The following is a 26,439-nucleotide window of genomic DNA, read 5'->3' on the forward strand; positions in this document are numbered from 1 at the left end:
GATAGGATGTTCAGGAATACTGATTTTATGGAACCAAACGTGTTCTCCAAACTGAAAATTAACATTCATGCACAAAATAAGCATTACTGCAATAGCAGCAAAGACAGTCAACAAAATGCTTTCATTTTTACCTTGTGTCACTACACTGCACTACACATAAACATGCTCAGTTATTTAGCCTCCTCTACCACTGTCAGCAGGACCGATGATTACTAAAGAGTACCACATATACTCTTCAGATGTCTGCTTAGTTCTTCTCCTACCTAGGCACAAAAATCGCAAGCTATCAGACTGACAGAAAAACCTGGATGATATCCATCTACATTGCTCCAGCTATCAGCAGTCACGAAGGAAGAACCTATTAAAGGCTACAAGAACTGCAGTGTCTATTCAAGTTAATACTCCCAGAGCTTCTACTTCTGATATCCAAAAAGCTGCTCCACCACATCCCCTGCTGTTGGTGTCACTGTAAAATTTCAGGTAATGAGGTAAGGGGCACACTTGGGTTCTTTATATGCCAAGATGAGGAAAATTAATTTTAATGCTAAAAAGATGGGAGTACCGGTACAGACGGCCACTAAATGCTTCCAGCTGCTCTACGGTACTGGAATCTGGAAGGGGAATCCTGTTATAAACAAAGCAAGTACAGAACAGTCTCTTATATTCCATTAGTGCAAAAGGAGTATAGGCAAAAAAGCAGCTTTGCAAAAGGAATACAGGAAAAATAGAAGTATAAATGAAAAGAAGGTATTTCTCTATGATAGCTGCAACAAATATAATTGCTCAGGAAAAGAAAATGTGTAAAATAAAAATGTTTCTGGAAAGAACTGTGATAGAAGTTGATCATCCTCATGATTGGGTCAATCCCCAAAAGAATTTTCTGTTCTTACTGTTTATTTCTGCTTCCTAGTTTGTAGCCAAACAGAGCAGATTCGATTTGAGAACAAATGTTAACGTTTAATTATTCTTTTGTGTTTATTCATTGGCTGATGTGTGGACAACAGTGTCCACTTAAAGAAAATTGGACATTATAAACAAGAAAAAAATATTACTATATATGTATATATATTTTAATGACAGAAGGGAAAGATATAGATTATGGATCCAGGTGCTTTTTGTTCCTTTGAAAATATTTTTCCTTGATGTTTTGTATTCAGATTTTACTTTTTCTACAGAAAAAAAAAAAAAAGTTTATTTTCAATGCAGCACCTTTTATTACCAAACTTTGTAAAAATTATTTTTGTACTTTGTAAGCAGAGGTACAGCTTGCACTTATTTGTATATGTACCACATTGGTAGTTTTATTGATAGGGTGGACACTTTTGCTTCTAGGTCCTAGAATTCTCTTATGATTTTAAAATCATTACATCCCTTAAAAAAATAAAATTAGAAAGAATGTGGTATATACAAGCTTGAACACAAGCTTTAAAAATTCAAACAATGAAAATTCAAGGATCTTTTCACAACTTTGCTGCAATAAGCTTTTTTAATGCAGATAAATATTATAACTTCTCTAAGATTTGTTATGTTAAAAGCTACGTATCTGTAAAAATAAAACATACACATTTCTCAATTACTAATGCTAAAATTTTGAAGTTGATAAGAGTCACCCACATCTAGAACATAAAATATATATACTAAAAAGCTTTCACTTGCCTCTTGGCTAATTTCGTAATTATTAGCAATATTAATACAATTGAAATACCTAAAGTTTACAAATCTTTACGGAGTATGTAAAAAACAGATATAAAGCTCCAGCCATCAAAATAATATACAGAACATTTACAAGCACACTTCATTTGTACACTATTCTCCAGTAACAAAAATCAGTTTTCTGCATTTCTATTGTTTACATTTTTCCCCCAAATTTTAGGTAGAGAGAAGTGTTTTTTATTTACTCTAAATGTTATGTTCTAAATCAATGAGCTGTGTTTATTTCTAGACAGACAATAGCACTACTGCTAATCTGCCTGCCACTGACTGTCAAACTTCTACCACTCTTCAGTGTGAAACTCACAGGGAATATCACAAACTGATATGCAGACAGGTAAAATGAACACCTGATTTTCATCTTAGACTCACCATGTACCCACCGTTATGCATTTTCTCAAACATATTTTTATATTAAATGTATGTTTGGAAGAAAAAAAAAAGAAAGAAAGAAAGAAGACCTATTATAATATTATAATACACCATGTGAAATCTGAGTTAATACTTAATAGGTCAAAAATATATACTGCTCATTCTGACTGTGTAACTCATTAACTAGGGTTATTGTCTTATTGCTATAAGGCCGAAAAGGCCAAAAAACAGACGAGAAATATCAGTATTGTAATGTTTTACTATATTTTGAAGTTGATACTGTCTTCTCTTCATAGCAACTGAACCCAAATAAGCACTTGTCCAAATCACTCTGAAATGCACAATAGTTTTCACGAAGACGATAGCTTCAGTGTGACAAGCAACAGTTCATAGTCTGCCCCGCAACTCAGACAACTTTGTTTTGCAGTTTATCACTTTCGTGAACTCTTTATGGATTTTAAAGCCTAGTCGACGACAATGCCTAGTATTACTACTACTTAGTAATGCCTAGTATTACTACTACTATTACTTACTACTACTACTAATAATAATTCTAGAAACCTATTGCCTAAGTAAAATTGTCAACTCTGACTGCAGAATGACAATGAATTTGAGAACACACTGACCAGAGTCAGGTCTGGGTGGAGATGACAGGGGCATCAAAAGCACGCACACAAAATTTGCCAGGTAAGAGAGGAGAAAGGAGGGAACCTGGGTGGACACAGTATGTGTCACAGGACATGAGAAAAGCCCAAAGCAGAACATGCAAAAGGAAACGTCAACCAGAAATCATTTGTGTAAATAGAAAAAAGGTAGCAAGTTTTACCAGCAGAAATTTTGAATCAACATTTCATTATAAAATTTCAAAACAAATTTTCATAAATGTGAACAAATTATATTGCTACATTACCCTGAGTTTACTTGTGAACAAGTCTTCTTTCTACTTTAATCATTTTATTAATGTTATTTTCTTCCCTTTCTACTGGTAAACAGTAGTTTTGAAAGATTCCCAACTCTATAGAGACAAAAGTTTATTGCTATTTTAAATCAAAATTGCATTCTTCATTTGCCAAATCTCCATATATTGTGTACTCTGCTAATATTACACTTTTCTCCTCATCAGAAATCATCTTATTTTCTGGTTTGCAAGAGGAGTATCAGATTCAAATGAGTGATCACAGTGGAATCATGTAAGGAGATACAGTTCAAAAGCAACACATTTGGTGTTTGGTAACATAGGTCGTTTTTATGAGTTTTTCTCTTTATATATGCATGTGTATGCATGTGTATGTATACACTTTTATTTTAAAGTCAGTAAAAAGCTATTCAAGACTGCTATAGAATATCTTAACATAGTAGTAAAAACTGCGAAGCTGCACAGCAAAAGAGTCAAAAGGCTGAGCCACATGAAGGAAATTGAGGTACAAGTGCACACTACACTAGTATACACTAGTACACAAGGCTGAATGAGCTGATGAAAAAAAAAAAAAAGCTTTAATGTCTGATTGACACATACCGATATTTCTCAGATTTCATTTCTGCTGTTACCTTTGAACTTTCTGGTCTGTTTTCAAGCAAGCTCCTTCTCACTACATCTGCTTAATTTTATAGCCTGGCTCACCTGCACATGCTGGAATCAAGTTAACTGTTTGGACCGATGCTAGATCAATATGCAGCTTATCTCTATAAGACAATGTGAAGATGTTAAGTCTTCTTGTGCCATATCATTTTATTCACAAGAAATCACTTATTCATAATGAACATTGTGTAATGACCTGGACACAGTATCTACAGACCACAGGAGAAATCAGTTGTACAGAGCTCAGGACATTATGAGGAAAATGATGGGAACTTAATAAAACAATGCAAAACACAAGAATAAAGAAAATACGGTATGATCACACTGACGTTTTTGGATGATATAACACTGTTTAAGTAAAATACTTTAGCATGTTAAAGCTATAGTCTGTACTATAATAATAATAATAATAATAATAATAATAATAATAATAATAATAGTTTTATTAAGACCTCCAATCCAAATGGAGGAAAGCATTTTTCTGAGAAGAAGGAAAGGTATAAGAATTTACACAATAACCCATTTTTTTATGCACAGGTTCTGAGGGCAAAGAATTGATTCCAAAACCTCTGTGGTCCTGGTTCCATTGTCAAAGCTATGTGGGCAGACCTGTCCTGTCCCACATTGAACTTGTTGGGCAATGAAGGTGGTCTACATGCAGGCACTGGTCACTGTGAATCTGGCTAACAGATGAGAGTGCTCTCCAGTATAAAGGTTTATATCCTGGGTTATTATTACTACTTTTTTTCTGTTTCTTCTGACTATCTCCTTTTAACACGACAGAAGTGTTTAACATTTATTCTAACATTGAAATCATTGGCTACTTATGCACAGGAAGCAAAAGAAACTGTAAAATGGTTGTTCGAATCCTATATAGCTACATTGACCTAACAAGAAAATGTTTTGTATAGGACAAGTAGCTTGCATACAGAAGCTATCACTTGTTCTTATACATAGCAGGAACAATAAAATATTATTCCACCCCCACAGATGAATTGTCTGAACAACCTTTCTAATGACAGAACCAAGCAAAAGGGGATACAATTAAATTCAAATGAATAGATGTATGTAGTATGCTCCTTGAGTTGTGTTGGACATTCTATGTGGCATTCACGTTGTTTTACATCAAAAAGCAAGACCTCCTGGAAGTCATCTTTATGTCTCATTAGAATTACCACAAATTCATCCCAAGTAATCACTGTTTATGGACGTGTATGTATCACACGCTACCACTATACCAACTTCTCAAGGAGCAATAACTAAAAAGTAAGAAATTTACCTTTCTTAAAATTACGTATTTTTACAACACTGAAAGAAAGAAAGAAAGAAAAAATATATATATATATATACAGACAAATACAGACTTCCTGAGGGCTTGTTTAGAGATATAGGTATTTCTGACATTACAGACAAGGACATCATAAAATCAAATTCCCCTCAAAATTAACAAATAACCATATCAGCCTATGAAGATGAACCTTGTATTCAAGAACAAAAACACACTATAATCATAAACATGATGTCAGGAAAAATTGATTCTGTTGTAATTGTATGCTTCATGTGAAAAAGGACGTCTCAACTATAAATCTGTAGATTTTATTAAAATAAATAATAATAATAATTTTTAAAGTATTTTAAAACTTAGTTTATATTATTAATTGTACCATGAAATTAATACCATTAAACATCATATTTCACAAACGCATTTAAATGTCTGGGGCATAAAGGTTATTACCCATTTATACCTTATTAGATGCTTCCCTTTCTTCCATAACACTGTTCATCTGGCTTACACTTCATGCTCAGGTCATGCAGATTGGAGCTGACTCTCAATTACACAAAGTCTTTCTCCAAAGATGACAGTCCAAATACAGTAGAGATAAAATACATCAAGGTTTAAAATAGGTCCGTTCAGCCCCACTGCCGCTTCATCATGAAATGATATAATTCACTGAAGCTTCTGCCTAGCCTAACATATGTTCTATTCACAGCCTGCGTCACTCTTCATTTGTAATTATTTCCCTCTTTTTCCCCCCATCTTGTAATACTTTGCTTGGTTGAAGACAAATACTGAAAGGAAAAAAGAGTATTATCATATGATGACCTGTTCCAGGGTGTTAAGTCCCTGTCAAGGTTTGATTTTAACATGGGGTATTGATGACAGTACATCAATTCAGGCATCATGTCTGGAATTAGACTATATTAATTATCACTTGAGTGCAGTATGCATGAAAGTGCTGTTTCATTGACTAAAAGGATTTGACTGAATAAAAATCCATTTCTCATCTGGTTGCTTATGGATAAAGACATTTTTTCTCTTTGCTGTGGATTGTTCTTTATTAAATATGATATTTATAAGATTGAATAGACTGTCTCATTCAACAACAGATATGAATATTTTTAAACAAAGGATATTAAATCCATTGTTTTGTTGACAAGTGCTAAATGATGTATCAAAGTCTACAGTTCAGACACTGCATAGCAAAATACAAAGAGTATATATATGTATATATATATTTGATTAAAACAGTATTTTAAAACAAAAAGAAATATAAAAAAAATTTATAATGGCATATAGGTGAAAAAATCCCATAATTTAATTTCATTTCCACTTAAAAAGAAAGTTTTTGTTAATGTTGAGAACTATTACTGTTTTTTTCATTTAATAAAGAAGAAAAATGAATTTCAAAATCACTGAAAAAATTGTTAATGCAATATCATTACCCAGAAAATTCCTGCTTTATAGACTTTACCATGTAAATTATGAATTAGCTGCTGAGTAACTGAAAAGAGATAAAAATATGAATTTTCAAGTGTAAGTATCCTCAGAGACAGGTTAACCAGCATATGGTAATAAAATTACATTAAAAAACTTAGCTTTCTGATTTATTTTGACTGATTATTTTTTTAAGTTTGTCATTTTCAGTGATCATCCAGAAACATGAGTTTCCAGTCTTCACTTCAGGTGACTTCCTTAACTTTGGGTGACTTCCTTAACTTTAGGTGCTTTGCTATTTGTATTGCTGTACTGAAGTGTCACAAAACATCACCATGTTAAGGCCATTGCAAAGACTTTCCTCATGGCACCCAAACCTCCTTTAGTGCAACCAAGGTTCTTCCGTTCTTTGTTCCATCCAGCTGTGCTGGGATATGTTGTTGGGAGAAACTGAAACTAGAAGAGTGGGACTTACTGGAAAGCCTTCTACTTAACTGCTGTTGATACACAACACAAGCTGTTGATACATGAATTTGGATTATGAATTTATTTAGCTATGTTTAACTAGATATGAAAACTGTGTTTATCTATCTATATCTTTATTTAGAATTTTCCTTAGAAACTTCATACAGACGAGAACCACTATATGCTGTTAATTTCTAAAAGCCACATTATACAATTAGACCACTAAGGAAGTGGAAGAAACTATTTCATTGATTAATAGGTATCAATAGTTTTGGTAAACCCTTCAATTAATAGTATAATACACATATGGAAATTGAAAAAGATACATTCCCAACATTTTCCATTTTGTTTAATCACAGTACTCAAATACAACAGAGATCAGGTTTAGGCAGTTTTAAAGAATCACAGGGATTAAAAAATATAGCCAACCAGAGAGGGGAACAGGAAATATATACATATATGTATATATTATCCAATGTTTCAATAAGCAATGAGTTTCAATAATGATAAGTTTCAATAAAGGAATAAGGTAGAAGATGATAATGATCATTAAGAAGGCATCAGAAAAGGCATTAGCAAATCACAAAGATCTTCCTATCAGCTAGCAGATAATATATCACCATAGCAGGCGATGCAGAGACTTTTTGCTTGTAGACTTTAGGAAGGGTATTAAACTTCAACCAATGAACCCTGTGGGATCAACAGTCAGTGATTTTCTCGGTTTGGTAGGGATATTTACATTCTGATCCTTTATATTGTACTAGGCCTCTTTCCTTTCCAGGCCACAGTATCCAGAAACTCTCACTTACTCTTCCTGTCACAGGCCGTGATTGGTTCTTGCCTTCCCTCAACCCCTTACCAGTGTACCCACACGAGTCTCTCACTTCTCACTCTGAACTTCCTTTGCTGGAGAATTTCTCTCCGTATTTCCCTAAAGGACTTCAAAGTTGTGCCTGAATCCGAGCTGTGCTGAGCACGGCTGTATATGGTAACATCTGTAGTGTTATGTATGACAGTACCTAAGATTTCAGAAAATTACCTGAAGTAAAAATTAAATCTTTGTTTCTTCCAGAAGAAATCAAAAAAATAAAACATGCAAATTGATAGGGCAATGTTTTCTTAACTTTTGAATGCTTGAAATTCAAAAAACGTCAAGATTGCTTACCCTTATAGAGGAGCATGACGTGACATAGTGACAGGTAAGTATGATCACGCTGGCTTTGCCTTCTGTTTTGTGCTCCCAGGTGAAAAGCCCATTGCTGCTAGCTGATAGGCCTGTGGTAGCAGAGGTGAAACCAGCTAGCCTTCTCCCTTCTTCACTTCTTAACTGGTTTGTGTACATATCACATCCTTTGACTGCAATGCCTTACAATTCTTACAGCCTTTGCACATTAAAAGCCAACTGCTTGTTCCTTGCTTTTGAATGGCGTCTGCAGAAAAGTATGATGTGAATGAATGGCACCATTCATTCAAATCAAAAGGGAGCCAGAGAGTTTACTGTACAAAAATGAGAGTGATTGACAACAGAACGCTGCATAGGTTATGCAAAATCAGGGAGGCTACAACGTGGGAATGAATGAAAGGGAACTGTGTGCTGAATGGGTGACTCACCACACCTACACCCTGCAGCGAGGTGCTTGCAAATATCTTAGGAACAGTCTCAGTAAAACATCATTATGCCAATGGTTAAACTCCATCAAACCCTAGGAAACTACAGAGATTATTTTAACACTTTAAAACGTTATTAAGGGCATTATTTTAAAATACTTTTCCTGATTAAATACGAACTGCAATCTGCCACCTCAGAAAAACTGCCAATAGAGCTCCATGTTTATTTGGATGACTCAGTGATCAAATTAAATCACATTATCTTTGATCTTTTGGTTACGGTGATGTAATCAAGAAACTTTTGATCTGAGAGTAACATCTTTTAGCTTGCAGCTGTCTTCTATGAATATTTGCTACATATCCATCTTTATATGTATAATATAGTCATTGCTTCCTGTTGAGAAGTAACACGTTTTCATATCTTTCACAAAGTAAAAGGGGCATGACAAGGAAGAAAACAATATGCTTTGGGGTAAGAAACAAACATTTGCCAAGACAGGCTGAGAGAAAACATATTCTGACTGCCTCAAAATGTCTGAGCCTTGCACCACTACAGTCACAGAAACATCGGGAAAAAAACGATCAGCTAAAGAAAATCGGACAAGGATTAGACAAGACAGCTAACAATTCCTTTTCACATGACCTTGCATTTGAAATGAATCTGAACCCAAGATCTAAACATACAAGAAATCTGGTGTCACATTAAGATGATGCATTTGATCATGTTAATATTAAACATATTAATACTGTTACTAGTATCATTATCAAATATAAAACATAAAAACAAAGATCTGTGAACCAGATATATAAAATGGAAGACAAAATATGCCGCCACTGTCACATCTTCCACACAGACCATAAGCCAGTGCTATTAGCAAGGAAAAGTGGAGCTGAGCCACTGCACATTATTAAACTTTTTTTTTTTTCTGACTTGTTCTCATTGATTCCAAAGATATTGCTGCTTACCCTCCAACATTTGCTCTATAGATGCACATTTGAAATCAATGAATCTGTAACCATGTAGGAAAGTTTGCGGGAGGGTCAACACAGATTTTTTTTTTTTAAATCCCACTCAAGGAAAAAATGCAGGCAGGTATATGAGACTTTTGTGCACAAAAAAAATAAATAAATTATTTGGTTAAAGCTGAAAATATTGTTTCCTTGGTATGTATAATCAACCATATTCCACTGTTTCAAAATAGATTTATAGGTTTACAGTTTATATTAAGTATAATAGAGAATACTTGTACTAAAGAAGTTGCAACAAAACCTTTTCAGGGATATAGCCATGAACCTTTTGTTTTTTTGAATACAAAAAAAAACCAACAAACTTCAATATTTATGAAGATGAGAACAATCATATAAGAAAAACAAGAACAGAAATTGGGCTAGTTATTTAAGAAATTGCTGCATACCTTCACATGGCTAAGAGGGACTCACAAACTCTGATCTCACACTGAGGTAACTCAGTTAAAATTGCTGCAGTGAGACTGCACTGAGATGTCAAATATTTTTATGTAAACTATTGCCATAAAATTAAAAAAAAAAAAAAAGAAGAAGAAGGAGGAGCACTTCCAACATCTTATATACTATCCAAATACTTTCACATGCTGTCCTTTTTTACTAAAGCAAGCATCCTGTATATTCAAACAGTAAAGCATTGATCAAATACATATATATTTAGCCATGAGAGGTCGATATTACTCAGAACACCAGTGCCAAGTAGCTGCCTAGTTTTGCTGATGAACAGTACCTCTCAAGAATTTTATACATCTGCATTCTTACTGCCTTCTTGGTGTCTTATGACTTTCTGTAACAACTTCGGACTCAAATGAAGCAAACAATCAAACTCTGGATCAAATGCTTACTGAAGAGACCAACATTCAGAATGTTACAATCAAGCCAATCTTTTAAACCGTTCATTGTCATACTAAACAGTGGCCAAAGATCATCATCCTCCATGACAAGAAAATCAATTAACAATTTTGACTTGACCAAAATTCCCCAATTCCAACACATTCTTCTGCCTGACAGAGAAAAATAGCATTAAGCCCGTAAACTAAAGAGCAAGAATCTACTGAGTAAGTTATTCTTGTACACTGGCCTCAACCATCACTTTATTAACCACCTTGCACATAGCAGGCACTTACATTTTTGATTTACTGATATTCTGTATTGAAGAGAAAATGTGGTAAATTTGTGCACAAATAGCAGAACATAAAAGCTAGCGTGCAATCATTTTCTCAAAGGTTATGCTGAAGCTTCATTATAGGCCAAGATTTTTTTTTTATTCTGCCTCCATTGCATCTGGCAAGGTCTATCTCAAGGAGTTATTCAGAAAATATTTTCTATCAATCATGAGAAACTTCAACTTGTGCCAGAGCCAAACAACTACCATTACATGAAACTTCTATTCTGTTCTATGTAGAGTAATAGAAATGTATTGAGGAAGACTACTCAAAAAAAAAAATTTTTTTTTTTTTTACTATCTAACCTTTTCACAATTCATTATATTCACTCTTCAGGTAGTATTGTGCAACAAAAGGGCTTCAGTCCAAAATATGTGAATCTCAGTAGTGCCTTTCTGTTTTGCATCTGAGCAATAAATATCAATTGTCAGTACAGACTGGAACAGTGAACATAGTGCTTCAGGAAAAACCTTCACTTTTTCTTTCAAAAATAAAGGAATGTCAGAATGAAACTTCGGCAAAAATACTCTGAGATTACATTAATTCTTGTTAACTTTTGCTCACCATTAACTTTCTCTTTTTCAAATGAATTCCTTCAAAACTTATTGAAAAGTCAAAACAAGTGTATTTATTAAAAAATGTTAAAGACTTGTTGAAAGTTGTGCAGAATATGGAACTGAGAGCAGCACTGCTGTGTAATTTTCTCTGCCAGTAGATAGTGGTTGACATTCATTCTAATCTTTGGATGTCTCCACAGCATTAATGCTATTGCCATGATTTGTAATACTATTGACTGTAAATAATGGCTAACTCTTCGTGAGAGAATTCCCAGTTAACTTGCTCAAATGCAGTGAGTCATTCCTCAATGTGCCTCACTCTATTTCTAGACAGTATACTAAGTCCTACAACTTTCTTTTCATTTCTTCAAGCACCCACTAAATGATTGGGAAGAAATATCACACAAGGAAGAATCAGCAGTATATTGATGATACTACACTGTTATGTATCAATCACTACCTACAGCTATATCAATATCACCTACTAGTCAATGGGTAAAATCAGATCAGAAGTAGAGAGAGAGAGCTGTGTGATGGGGAACGAAAAGAAAGACAGATAAGCAGAAAGAAAGCATTTCTAATGGTTCCCAACAAAGGTACAGTTTCCTTTGCTTTAAGGGAGAAATACATAATATTGGTCAATTCAATTCATGGATTAGAAGTACTCTTGGATTTTTCCCTGACGCTAAGTTTCATCCATTACTAATGCCTTCAATTTCTTGTTGCTAGGAAACTTCTTCCAATCCTGGTGGATGATCATAAGATCATAGGAAAATTCAGGTTGGAAGGGACTTCAGGAGGTCTTTAGTCCAACCTCCTACTCAAAGGAGGGTCAGCCATGAGGTCAGAACACCGTTATCCAAAAATGGCTGAATGAGTGATGTCTTAGCCTCATTACATGTACTTCTTAGTGAGGCTATCTGTAATAATTGGACACAACATTTCCATTCTAAAAACTTGCTCATATAGTGCATTTTTTCCTTAACAAAATGTGCATTCTTAGCATTAGAATTCATAGCTAGGGTATTCTTACCTCTGAACATCTCCACTTTCCACAGTGGTTTCCCCTAGAGTTTAAATAATGTTCAAAGTCTGTTCAAATATTGAAAGGATGTCAGCTGCTCACCTAAAAGACTGACTAAAGCTAGACAGTAGTCTTCTGACCTAAAGAAACTCTCACAAAAGGGAAAAAAGCCTTCTTGGGGATAGTCTGAGACTACAAAATGCCTTCCCACAGTGGCTACAAATCATCAGAAATCCCATCACTCCAAGAATAATGTTCACTTCTGTGATACTGTATTTTTATGATCAATTTGTATACCTATATACACTTCTGTACATAAAAAACTACGTTTACTTGTACATATTTCTTGCTCTTGCTAGATGTACAGAGCCTAGTATGTTTTAAAACAAACAAACAAAAAAACAACAAAATGACAAGAACATTAAAAATATTTAGGTATTCCAATGCACACGTGTTGAATGAGAGAATGAGAGAAGAAAGAAACTTTCTAGCTTCACAAACTGATAGCGTACAAAAACTTTCTGCTTTGGGCTTCAAATCCATGATCCTCAGCTTATACATGCAGAACTTGAATCTCATTAAGTGTCAGATAAAGGCCTACCTTTACTAGGAAATAACATTTCCACAATTGAAATTTAGAAGAAAAAACAAACAAACAAACAAAAAAAAACCACAAAAAACAAACAAACAAAACAAAAAAAAACCCACAACTTGTCAAAAATAAGGAAGGTTTCCAAAGAGAAGCTTCAGATAATCAGGATACTTAGTAATCAGGTATCTGGAACAGAAGCCTTTACTTTACACTAGAGTCACTCACAGTAAGAAAAAACTGCTTCATAAAAGACCAAAAACATATAACTTTATATCCTAAAATGTACTGCCTTAACTTTTTCTTAATTTTACATATTTTTGGTTTGCAGTCAGTCCTGATGTTCTGGATAAAAAGTAAAATATTGTGAAAAATGAAAGAAACCCTCAAGTTCTGATAACACATGCTCTGTAAAATTTAGAGCCAGGTTAACCTAAATGTTACCTGTAATAGACTGCACAATTGGTTTATTTGCATATTGAATAAAATTAGCAGTATAAAATATTAAGCATTTTTGATTTATTTGATGCAATTAGTTGGTTTAAATGACAATAGGATTACATTCTTGCTTAATTTCTTCATATTTTCATGTGTCCACTCTCCTGCCAAATAACATATAGGTCACCACACAGACTGGGTAGTAATTAAATCCACTTCCTTCATTATTAACCATTCTTGCTACCTCTCCCTTACAAGCTTCTATGTTGAAAAAAAAATTATCCAAAGTATTTCAACACTTGCTACTTATTACTAGAGTTTTTCCCACGATAAATTCATTGACTAGCTCCATTCTGTTATAAGGGAATTAGCATTTTAACTTATAACAATTTATCACTGAGGAATTTATCTGCTATAAAGACTGGAAATAACCCCAATATTGGCTAAGGATTTTTCATCTTCATTATAAGGAAGAATTCAGACTAACTAAATGTGTGGACTTGATGTCATCCATGGATTTTATACATGCTATGAATCTTTAAGTGACTTGTACCATAAGAAACATGTATCGTCCCTTTAAGTTTTAATTTTTTGACACTACCATAAAAACTTAGACCCAATATTGAACTGAACTATGAGTTTTTGAGCAACCACATCTGGTGGGAGGTGTCCCTGCTCATGCCAGTGGGGTTGGAATTAGATGGTCTTTAAGGTTCCTTCCAACCATTATAGACATTCCACGATATTTTGATTCTATGATCATTTTTTGCTGTCATGTAAGTCCTGTTTACAAAGGCATGATAAGCATCTCAGAAGCTTTCTTAATATGAGAGATCATCTCATATATCATGGAATATTAAGATTCTGTATTTCATCTTTCCACTTTTTCTGGAAATCTAAACCAACTAAATTCCGACTTATTTTCCAATACTATGGGCATACTACTGGTCCTTTCACTTCTTTAATTTTTTACTAATTATATATATCTGTTGTCTCTTGGGAGAATACAGCTCGAATGTACGTCTTGAAAACAATGTAATTAGATGGTTTTGTTTCTTTGTTTGTTTGTTGCATAATTCATTTTGTTTTGAGTATGACTTGGTGATCTTAACGCATAAATGGTTTTAAAGAAATTACAGATTAACATTTTTTCTACTAGTTTATTTAAATTCATCCACTGAGATATCACATTTATACAAATCCCATGCAATCTCACTTTTATAATTCATTAAGTTTTTTGTTTGTTTGTTTGTTTGTTTTCCTGTAGGTTTAAGAAACAAAATCATTTTCAATGCACTAGCACTCTCCCGAAGAAACTGTGAATAATTTTACTGGGCCACTACTTCATTTTGGCAGGGAAATGGACTGGACTGCTTTAATTGGCAGCTGGAAAGCCTGACTTGCTCATATTGGCTTGCTGCCAGAATATAAAAGAAAGTCCTTGTTTGGGGAACTGCTGGGAAGGAGTGCATTCCTGTTTCTCAGTCAATGACAAATTCTCCTCCCACCTTCCACCTCTTCATTATCTGCTCAGCTGAAGCTACTGGAAAGGCATCTTTTACTAATTGATGATGATAATATTACATAACATTTACAGGCCTCTTTCAGAATTATGATTTCATTGTTCCATCCCAACAGAATAAATTCATAGTAAGATTTACCTTGTTACTAAAATCATGTTTACAGTGTTTTACAGTAGCATGTCAGCTACAAATCAGGACCAGTTTTGTCCTGCAAATGAAATTCGTATTTTACTGAAGAGTAACAGTGATTTATGGTGGGTTAGCAGAATGTAAAAGAAAAAAAAAAAAAAATAAATAAAAATAAAGGAGCAACATGTTCCTTATCTTGCTTGCAGGCAAACAGAGGTTATGGTATTAAAAGTCTTAAAATCATTTTATTGCATGCTTGTGGTTCCTGCTACAGCTACAGGTTTTGTCTACTTTTAGTTCCTGGCTAAATACGTCAAGGAGAGCTGGTTGCATGTTTTTCCTGAGTTTATTCTGTTTGTCATTGTCCTGTCCAGCAGTGATGGTCTTCCCACTGGATGCTGGTGGCTGTAGGGTCCCAGGTATGGAGGTGGGACTTGAAGCTCAGTAAGGGTTCAGATTTGCTACTATTACACCAATTATACTCTTTAGTGTTCAGCACTGCTATCCCTAAGTATCATCAACAACTAACTAGTAAAACACTATCTGAATATGGTAGAGAAAAGCACTTTGATAAGAAAATACAATTGAAACCATCAAATAATCACTTCACAAACCATGAAAAGTAGGACAGTATGCCAGAAATGTCTTTTTTGCAAGTGATATAAAATATAGTTTGAAAGACAAAGAAGAGGCATTGGACATCAGGTAGATCTTTACTGCTATAAGAATTACCCAACATACTAACACTTTAGATTCTGCATTCCTATGTATATTTTTAAGCAGAGTGGTTTGAAGTAATTGTTTCCTCTATTTCAAATAAAGAGTAAATCAATACTTTGGGTCTATTTGAACCTTTGGCCTCATTTTCTCAGTTTAGGCCTCCCAGTGAAGGTGAATAGTAAGATCCCGTCTAGGATTTACCCTGCATTAAGGAAGAGCACAAAACTGGGATATACAGGTCTTACGTGTCCCTTCACACAGACTATTGAAAAGTGGAAGCATCATGGAGAGCAGCATGAAAAGTCTGGATGACAGGTGTTGAGTGATTAAATATCTCCAGCTGGAAAGTCCACAGGATCCTGAGCTAACATGCTAGGAAAGACAAATGACTGCCTTTATTGTACATTAATTTATAAGACATGTTTTGTTTGCACTAGAAGTTCTTTGAAGGTATGTATTTTTTCAAATTTGGATTACAGAGTAGCGAATGCTGATGGGTGGCACTGGTAGAATCCTGGTTTTCCACTCTTCCTGAACAGCATGAGAAAAGATCTTTCAGGGGTTTGAGAGTAAGAAGGAACCAGGGAGTATTTTGTTCTTGGCTAGTTCTCCCAGGGACTCAGAAAAGTCAACAGAAACTATCATCTGCTCTCTCTGACACTTTAAAACCCCCGAGTGGAATGGTGCTACACACTACTCATAGCAGCTATCACATAACAGGCACTGGGGGAGCTGCTAAATCACTTGGACAGGAAAGCAACAGCTACTTCTCAAAGAGTTTCCAGCCTAAGCTGATGTTTAGGGGAAGGCAACAAGCAACAAAGAAACAGACACTTGACTCAGGTGGCTCTATTAAACAACCACAAGAGTTTCCAGTAAAATACATTTTCCAATACACAGACATATATTTCCAATATATCTTTTACCATGATAAATATTTTTTCCTGGCAGAACTAATTTCAAATATCAAAACACAGAACTCATAGAGCCGCAGATGGCTCCCGGAACAAAGACAGTTACTCCTGGTCATGAGCACAGTCCAGCAAGCTTCTGAACCTAGGTTATAATCCCAAACCTCACAATGGTTAAATCACAGTTAATCACAAAATTTATCACAGCTGTCAGCCACTGGAATGTGATTCTGCTAGAGACGAGATATCGGTACTGATGCACATGAGTTCCTGTGTTTGTATGGCCAGGCAGGTTTTCCCATATTGTACTACACACTTTCAGCTAACAGCTTGCACAGTTGGATTGCGGAGGAATCTAACCTTGTCTTAGCCTGAATGTGTGTGTCTCACTCTCCAAAGTGAGGCAGCACCAAAACATTTCACAAAGTTTTATTGGGCTTTCTCAATTAGTGTTCATTAACTGTTGTATCTCCCATAATGGATGGTAATATACAATGCTGTAGTAGCAAATATTTGTATTGGATTTGTTAGAAATAAGTAAACTGGATACTCCATGAATTTAGTTTTTTCCATGAGTGATAAACCCATCTCTCAAATGAGTGATGAAAAGAATATATTAATTTTTTTTCCAACTCGTGTAGAATATAGGTTCTCAGCTTAAGACTCTGGCTGCAAACTGGAGAACATTTGCATCCTGATGTATCAGAAAGATTTCTGACATGGAAAAGAATGAAAATGTAAGGATATTGATTTCATTTTAAAAATCTCCTTTGAGACTCCTATGGCTACAGTGGATGGATTTCTCAAGACCTTTCAGCTCTGTTCTTATGCTAATCAAGTGTAAAACTTGCACTTTGCTCATCAACTGAATAAAACATTTAATTATACGTATCTAAGGACATAACAGTTATTTTGATGGTAATTTAATACTTCTATACAGCTATGGGTGGGTCTTCACGGTAATCTAGCGAAGTAATGGCAATTTAGCTAGATATACCACTACTAGATTTAAACTAGCTTTCCTAGGGAGTGATAAAAGCAATTGCCAGTAGCAGAGGTTTCAATGCAGATACAGAATCCCCGTGGGACTGAAGATAAATACACACACTGAAAACTTTTTCCAAAGGTCTATACCTATAACGCATACTGCTTAACCAATTAAGGAGTTAACAAAATCTTAAGCATATACTTGTTTTATTGCTTAAAGTTATTTTAAAAAGCTCAATGTGCACAGTAAAAGATACAAGCTGCAATTTTTTTTTTTACAAAAACATAAAAAAATTTGGAGTAGCAAGGGTGACCTCCAGTGTGCAATAAGTTTATATCATTGCATCTTATATGTAACAAATTACTTTCTTTTCTATTATTAATTTTGATCGTTCTACAAAACCAAATTTTTACTTAATTCATTCTGCACAATACAGAAATTCAAAGCACTGATTTCTCTTTGACCTGTTATTTTCAGATAACATTTTAACTGTCTCTTTACTATTGTGAACCCTATAAAAAAACATGAGCAGTAAAATTAGAAACTTTGTCTCTTCTTCCTATCCAAATGCAGATTATCATGGTCTGAATTTTTGTTCTGGAGTAAGAGTAATGAAATTTAAGATATTATAGAAGCTTTTTTATTTTTAAGAATACAACAGCATTACGGATTCATAGTGCTATGTACAAAATACCTTATCTCATAGTTTCACTTAATATGCATTTCATTGCAAACTTGTCCAAACTTGGAAATATTCAGGAAGTTAAAGAAGCCCACAGTATCTTAACTAGTTATGTAAAAGCTATGCACATGTATTTCAGTAAGCTAACCATTTGGTACAGCATACAATAAACTCCACAATAACCTATAATGAATATCATCTATTCATGAAAAAAAGTAAAGGCCATGTTCCACAAAGTAAATTCATTATACTGATGAGTTTTGTCAGGTGGATATTTTTGAACAAATTCGTTAGTTAATTGGGTATCTTTAAATAAAATTGTAAAAGATATTGTCACAACGAATTCAAAAGTAAGAACATTTTTTTACATTTTTTTTTATTTCCATCATCAATACACAACTTACCTTTTGATGATTAATTTTGAAATAGTTTTTCTAATAAACTAGGGAGCATTTTTTAGCTAACTGCAAGCGCACAAAAGGTCTAATTATGGGTGCCTAGTGGTGCTACTGTCTGTCAACCTAAGTGTCATTCAGGGTCTGTCAGTGTTCCCATTATACATCCCTACTTTCAGAGGGTTATAATGTGAATGTTAAAATTTGCTTCAGGCTGATTCCAGGCATATTGTGCAAGGTATCAGGCTAGAACTGATTATTTTTTTCCTTTTTATTTTTTAAAATTATGGAGTTAAGACATTTTAACCCATACCTACAGAAAAGGTAAGAGTTAGCAGGAGCATATACTTTTCCAAATGATAGTGATATAAAATCAGCTTATTGTTTTAGAAAGTTGAATGCTGCATACTGATTATCTGAATGTATAAGAAAGACCACCATTGCAGCATTTAAGTTAAATGATTTCATTTGCCCTCCTTATTCAACTAATCACGCTATAGACAAAGAACCCAATTTCATGACTGAGGGTAGAGGGAGTTGGCCTTATGGTTTCATTGATCAGCAGACTATGTATTTGTAGGTATTCTTGGAAATACTCTATATTCTAATTCTTCCTTTGGACTTCTTGCACACTATCACATAAGGTATCTTTACATGCCACCAGTATGTAAATACTATATACCATTATACTGCAAGTCCTATACTTTACGATGTTTATAATGAAGATTTCCATAAAGTCACAACTCTGACTTTCTCTACACTGGAAAGCAGTGTGTCATAAACTCAGGATGTCAACAGCAGCACACAAACTATCCCACAATAACATCAAATATGCATATTTTCTCCAGTGCACACTAAGTGCAAGATTGCTAGAGAAAACAAAAACAAAACAAAACAAATAAATCCAAGCAAACTAGAAGAGTTCACGCAAGGAGTCAGTGCAGATTGGCAAGTACTTTGTGAATTCATCTCTGAGTTTACTGAACATGAGAATGTAGAGGGATGTTAGAACTTAGTAACGGCAAAAGGGACATTGATTCTATACACTTTATCAAGGTGAGGACTGATATCAAGGACAGCACATGAACAAAGGTCTTCTTTCTTTCACAGATGGACAGATTTACTAGCATCTTCAGTAAGAAATTACAAAACTCTTTTTTTTTTTTAAAAAAAGAGATGCTTTTTAAAGCCTAACTAGAGCAAAGAGATATTAAAATAACTAACTATATCTCTAAAGAACTGTGGTTCTTTTACACAATCCTTGTCAGAATACCTAATTATAACAGCAACTATGAGTTCTTTGAGGCCAGGAATATATTTTTTATGTTTCAACAAATGGGATTTAAACTCGCTGGGGTGCTGGTACGTCTTTTTAACCAATAAAACAATAAACAAAAATGCAAGTATTTGATTTTATTTACTTATGTGACACCTGGGTATTATTTGTTCGGTAAGGAGGGCAGAGAATGCAAGAAAACACATTCTTCCAGTTCCTTGACAAGATAGATATTGTTGTTTGGCCTACAGTTTTTTGAAGTCTTTGACACCACAAAAATGTTACAAACCAAAATCACTGAAACAGGATATTCCATTTTGAATTTAGATTTAGTTTATTTTCATTCTACTAGCTTATTTTGTTTAATAGACATACATCTATGCTTGTTTACAAGATGAAATAAAAAGCACTGAACTCAGTATGCCACAGGCTTCAGGTAAAATCAAGGCCTGGTTCAAGTCATTAGGAATTGTCTTAGAACAACAGTTATAAGACAAGGACATGTGAATTTAATTATATCGTAAACTGTAAATTTCTCATTGCATTATAATTAACACATGTAACAATCAAGGAAAATCCTCAAAAACTTAGCTGGAGTACTAGAAAAAGATGTACTACAAACAAGCTTAAACTATCATATTAAGTTTGGTCCTATTATGTACTGATGAATACCAGTATATAAATACCTGCAGCAATTTTCGTTCCATCATTTTTCAGGGAAGGAATATTTCTTGATATTTATGTATATATATATACATGTATACACATATATATTTTTAAGTAGGTTTATGTCTACACATATACTTTAATACAAGGTTTCAGCAATCTGCAGTTTTTTTTTTAAGGGAAGGCCTTCCCCCCACCCTCCTTCTATGTATCAAGAGACCGTTTTAATTCACTCACCAAGAAATCCTCAAAGGGACTGGTATGTGTGGTAACATAGGAGCCAATATCGTAGCTATCAGTTTTCATACAGCCTGGCTGGACCTTTACATTACTGCTGCCCCACATTTATTGTTCTTTCATTGCAGCTGTCAGCATTCCCTGACAGCGTATTATGGAGTACATGGCTACAAAGTCAGTATCAATCAGGCCATGATCATGCAGATAAAAGTAGCAGACTATTGATAATAGGCTTTAAATCAGATCATCATGGCTTAAGTGTAAGATTCTTAAAAGCTAGCAACCTTGTGGGACTTCCGTCTCACTTCCACCTGCTGCAAAACACACCAACTTATGTATGTAACACCTAAAACTTTCTACGACTGTATAAATAATAATAAAAATAAGTAATAAATCCCTACCACATTTTGAAAGTCAAGGCAAGAATTAGCAGAAGTTTTCACTGTCTCGTAACTAATGTACGGCAGACCTAATACACAATCCCAGTCATTACACTAATGCTCCTTCTCCCCCCGACTTCCCCCCCCCCGCCAATAGCAGCAGTTTTGTTGTGCTTTGAAACTCTCTTACTTCAAAAGCACTTCAACCTGATATGGCCATTTAGCAAGAAACACAAGAGAATGTGTATAGTTTAGCAGCGTTCTTCACCAAACTGAAAGCACCATGTTAAAAACAAAAGGATCTAATTTGTCCTAGACATAAATAATAAAACAAAACAAGAGTCGCATGCAAATTTAGTAACATAAAATTTTAGGTGATAAACAGAATGGAGCCTGGCTTCTTGTTTAGTATTCCTTAGTTATCACCATAATTGCTGCATGTCTGTCATCACTAGGAAAAGAAAAAAGTGTCTCTCTCAGCTGCTCCCCTGCTTGTTTTGTTCACTGTATTCTTGTAAAGTGGGAGAAAATAAGTGTCATTTAATGAATAGTGCTATTCTTTGTCTGACAGCTTCATATCTGTTAGGTGTAGGAGGCCTAGTACTTTCCTTTTCTGATAATGTTTTTGACAGTGTGCTAAATTCCTCCCCCAAAAGGCCGGCGTATATATCCTGCTAAAAGGGGCTTCATCTATCCTGAATGGATGCCCTCTTTTAACCCCCTTCAGCTTCTGTTCTTACATTAATTGAGCTGATCAGATTGAGCATATGAATTTGTCTTTGATGTATTCGTATGTTTAGTTGACGCTGCTCGCGCTCTCATTGGCAGCGGGCAGAGCTCTCAGACAAATAGGGCTGTTGCCATAGTAACAAGCAATAGCTAGGGATCTCTTGAAAAATATTTTTATTTCAAAATTCAAACTGGAAAATTCTCACTGGATATGGTTCTCAGCTCTAAACGTGTCATATCTAATGATGAATGCAATTAGGAATCCCACCAGTGTTTTAAATAATAAATTAGGCTAATTTTCTAGGTCTGGCATGATGACATACAAATACTAAAAAGGAATCTCTCTTTTTTTATCCATGACAAAAGACTTATTAATGACTTTTGTTCTTAGAATTTCAAAATTAATTGAATAGTAGAATAGCGATATCGTCTTCTATGTGCTGAAGATGAGAAGCCTAGAGGTAAACTTTTTTTTTTTTTTTAAAGTACTTCAAGCTGCTCCGATATTTGGTTATTCCATATAAAAGCAGGTGAAGAAATCATTCTACAAATGCTATAGCAGTTGGTAAATCTCAAAGGATAAAGAATGCCCATAGCCATTTTTAATTACTGAGCATGAAAAAACGAGAGATGTTGAACATAAGTTTTGTAGGCCCTTACGATCTGAGAATGCCAAGATTTTAGTTCTTACTAAAATCTCATTTGAAATAGATGGAAACAATGAAAATATCTAGCAGTGAAAAAAGAGGAGAGAGAAGGCCTGATGATTAGGCTACGATGATTTGTAATTAAAATACATATTTTGTATTAATCTGTCTACTATTATTTTCCCTGGAAATTAGCTTCCTGACTTTGGCTTTTCAGATACTGCCTGTCAATGTGCAGTAATAGAGTTTCAGGGTTCTGCTTCAACATATAATTATACTACATTGAAATCCATTGATATTATCATCTTTTATGCTACTTCCAATTAGACGTGTTCCATCTTGAAGGGTCAATCCCTTATATCTCAGCATTCAGGAAAAATCAGTTAAATGTTAAAATTTGACAATTCCTTAAGAAATTAGGTTATGTTTTAAGTACTTCACTTGAAATCTACAGCATATCTGCAGTCCTTGTAAGGGGAAGATAGTTTTAAGAAGTTTCAGGGTCATAATCACACAGAATGAGTAACAATGAGAAGAAAAAATTAAGAATCCTCTTCCACTATATTAAGTCTGAGTCTAATGTATGGATTTATATTCTCAGGATGCTGCTGTAAGAGAAAGTAAGTAAGAGAAAACTGTTCATATTTTTAACTGTCACTCTTTGTTTATGTTACATGCAAGAAATTTCGTATATTTTAAATGTGCACTACAGCATTAAAGAATTTTGCTACCATCCTTCAAATGTAAAAATTTGTCACCCAAGAGCAAATCATGGCCTTATTTAAATTTTGTCATTGTTTTCATTAGGTTCATGCTTTCTATCTGGGAATGGTTCCTTTAAATCAAGGGAAAACAATGTCCTAGGCCATTGTGAAAGTCCGTTTAAGAGCAGAGCATTCTGCTTTACCAGTCTGCTGTCTTCTAATGGTGAGATTACAAAACTAGGCTCTGGATTTGCTTATATAATGCATTTTCAGTTCTCAAGACAGATTCCTAATGTAGTTATTTTTTTACTTTATTGCCTTAAAAAGGGATGGAAATGACACCATAAATTACTTTGTTTCAATTTAATAAAGTGGTGCTTGTTTGAGAAGTTTCTAGCATTATACTTTTTTATAATAGTGAATTTTATCTTTTTTACTGCTATACGTAGAAATACATAGTCTGCTGATAGTTTTGAATATAGATTCTGTATTTTTAATAAAATAGAGTTTGCTTTACCTCAGCAGAAAAGTATTTTCCACAACATCAAGCAGCATGAGGCAATAGCTGACATAGCTATCTTTCCATGCATCACTTATAAGAGAGAACCCAATAAGACAACTAATTTCTAGTCAATGTAAACATTAATAATAGTTAACAACATGCGAGAGAAAATGTAATCGATTTTATCTTCATTACCAGGGTTCATCAAACTGCAGGGCACAGCCATCTGACTGGATAGTGATCAGAGCTATCATGAGGGCTGGAGGCAACCAGAGAGGTGTGCGGACAAGTGAGAATTCCCAATCACAGTACCAGGGAATAACCCATCAGGTAACACAAAGGGGTCAACATCCCCTCAGGCCTTGTTATAAACACCATCATGCCCTTAACAGTCTAATCTTGAAATCAGGTAAATTTATTTTGTCATGGTACAGAATCCAACAGTGATATTAACACATCCAAATTGCAACATGAGATCAAAACTTATTTAATGAATATATGGACTATATATATATATATATATATATATATAGTAAAACTGAATCACGTACTCCTCCTTTACAAGAATATGAATCTCTCAGTAGGAGGAAGAAATACCTTATGGTAGCCAAAAGAGCTATTCAAAAATGCATTATGTTAACTATTTACAACAATAGTTCATTACGCTTGAAAGTTATTTCAAATAGGATGGAAGAGTAGAGACCGATTCTGTATTAACAGAAGTCTTTATGTAACCTAGGAGAAATACTGCCGCTTAATTAATTAAGGCTATTTATTGTAAACCAAACATATCTATATTTAGCATATACAAAAACATTTAAATCATAGTAAAAGTAAAAATAAAAACAGCATGTATAAAACACAGGATGGCATTTGAAAAATATGTAAGGCAGTGGCTAGATGGAGAAATTCAGATTAATAGCTAGTATAACATTATAGGGCATGTGGTGACGATTCTGTTTTCTGGACTTAATTTGTGTAATTTTATATTGGTGTTTTGTTTTAAATCAGTTCCATCTTGAGATTTCAAACTGAAGAAATTCCACAACTATTAAAAATAGTAGAAGACTCTTACTGTTATAAGAACTGTGAACTACTCATCGTGAAATACAACTCCATAATTAAGATAAAAGCATGGCAATTTACTTCTTTCCAAAATGACTTTGTGAAGATTAGAATGTGTTCTAAAAGTTGCTATAACTTTTGCCTTAAGCAAGACCTTGTGCTAAGTCTATACAGCCTCTTATTTTCAGAAAAATTATCTAATCCAAACATTAATGGATTTAGTGAAGTAGACTTGGGACAAGAGCTGGGGTGATGTTCTTGTTACAATGGAATAAAAGATCCATTCACTATTAAAATGAATCAATATAAAGTAGTAAAAAAAAAAAAAAAAAGGAAAGAATTTTACAAAATTTTTTTACAAAAAGTGATCAGTGGAGAACTTAAATTCAAACCTGAATTTGGGCAGTTAGGAAAAAAATTGAATGACACTGAGTGTAGATTGCTGACAGCACATAAAATTAAAAGTTCACTGGGTAAGATAGAAGACTGTACAAGCCTGAAGTTATTCCAATGAGCCACTGATTTCTATTGATGCATACTGAAAATCAATTAATCAATTAATTATTTAAATTCTTTGATGTCATAGTAAAAAGATTCTGGATTGTAATATTTATTAGAAGACCACAGAACTACGGGAGATAATATCCTTAGATTTTTAGCTTGTTAGCTGCTAATCCATGTAGAATAGCAGTGGTTTTTGTTTTTTTTCAGAACAGATTCACATTCAGTAATAATGTTTGAAAATAGGCAAGAAAACAAAGAAAACAAAACAAAAGCAAACAAACATACAAAAACCCATCAGAAGTACATTATAAACCTGCTAAATCCACATTTGAACCTGAACCTTGCTGATCATTCCTAGAGTAGTTAAAAGTATGCTGAAATGATGAAATACAAGGGATAAGAATCAGAAAAAAGTGTTGAAATTAAAAAATTTCATTGCATGGTATTGTCAGTTCTGTGCAATTATACCTTCACAAATAACCTAAAACTTGCCTTACCTTTTTATGATAGCCTTTCTAAATGTTTTCAAGGTAAAAAAATGGCGTAAACCAGACAGTAAGCTCCAAACACTTTTCTTAAACCCTGAAATAGGGTTAAGATCCCCAATTCAGCCAAGCATTTATGCATGTGACTAAATGCACTAAAGTCGCATGCTTGAACTTTAATCCAGAAAATATATTAACTTCGTATCAACATAATTAAATACATGCTTTAGGTTAACCATCTGTTTGGCAGCTTTTTGGAACCGTTGTCTTACTCAGCAGAGGGATAACTAAGTTTTTCATTAATATTTCTTAAAATTGTCTCTATGTTGTAATATGAATTCATATAAATTGCAATGTAACATTTCAAAATCTTACTCTATAAATAGGTCAAGAGACTCACAATATTTTAAAAACACACTGTATAACAAATATATGTTCTTATCTTTGTATCAAACAATTACTTCCTTGAAAGTATTTAAAACCAATGGGAATTTTCTTTCTGGTAGACTATGCAACCACCTCTATAGTGCATAGCCACACTTTGCACTCCAGCTGTAGCAGTAAAATTACTGAAACTGTAATTCTCTTAATATTTAAATAATATATTAAAATTTAATTTTCAGCACCTGGAAGAATCAGTTTGTGTGCC

General features: G+C 34.0%; 1 protein-coding gene across 22 annotated transcripts in view; it reads right to left on the reverse strand.

The window, feature by feature from the left end:
* The window catches only part of KIAA0825, a 256,762-nt gene that overhangs the window by 70,424 nt on the left and 159,899 nt on the right, over positions 1-26,439 (reverse strand). Inside the window, exon 21 of one of the 22 annotated variants that reach the window (XM_080572664.1) lies at positions 1-26,439. This exon is cut by the window's right edge and continues 6,759 nt beyond it. The exons of the other annotated variants lie outside the window; for them this stretch is intronic. The gene's annotated coding sequence lies outside the window, so the exon portion shown is untranslated. 22 annotated transcript variants of the gene reach the window in all.

Source organism: Anser brachyrhynchus (genome assembly GCF_964034855.1).
Source record: "Anser brachyrhynchus genome assembly, chromosome: Z".
Classification (NCBI taxonomy): Eukaryota; Metazoa; Chordata; class Aves; order Anseriformes; family Anatidae; genus Anser; species Anser brachyrhynchus.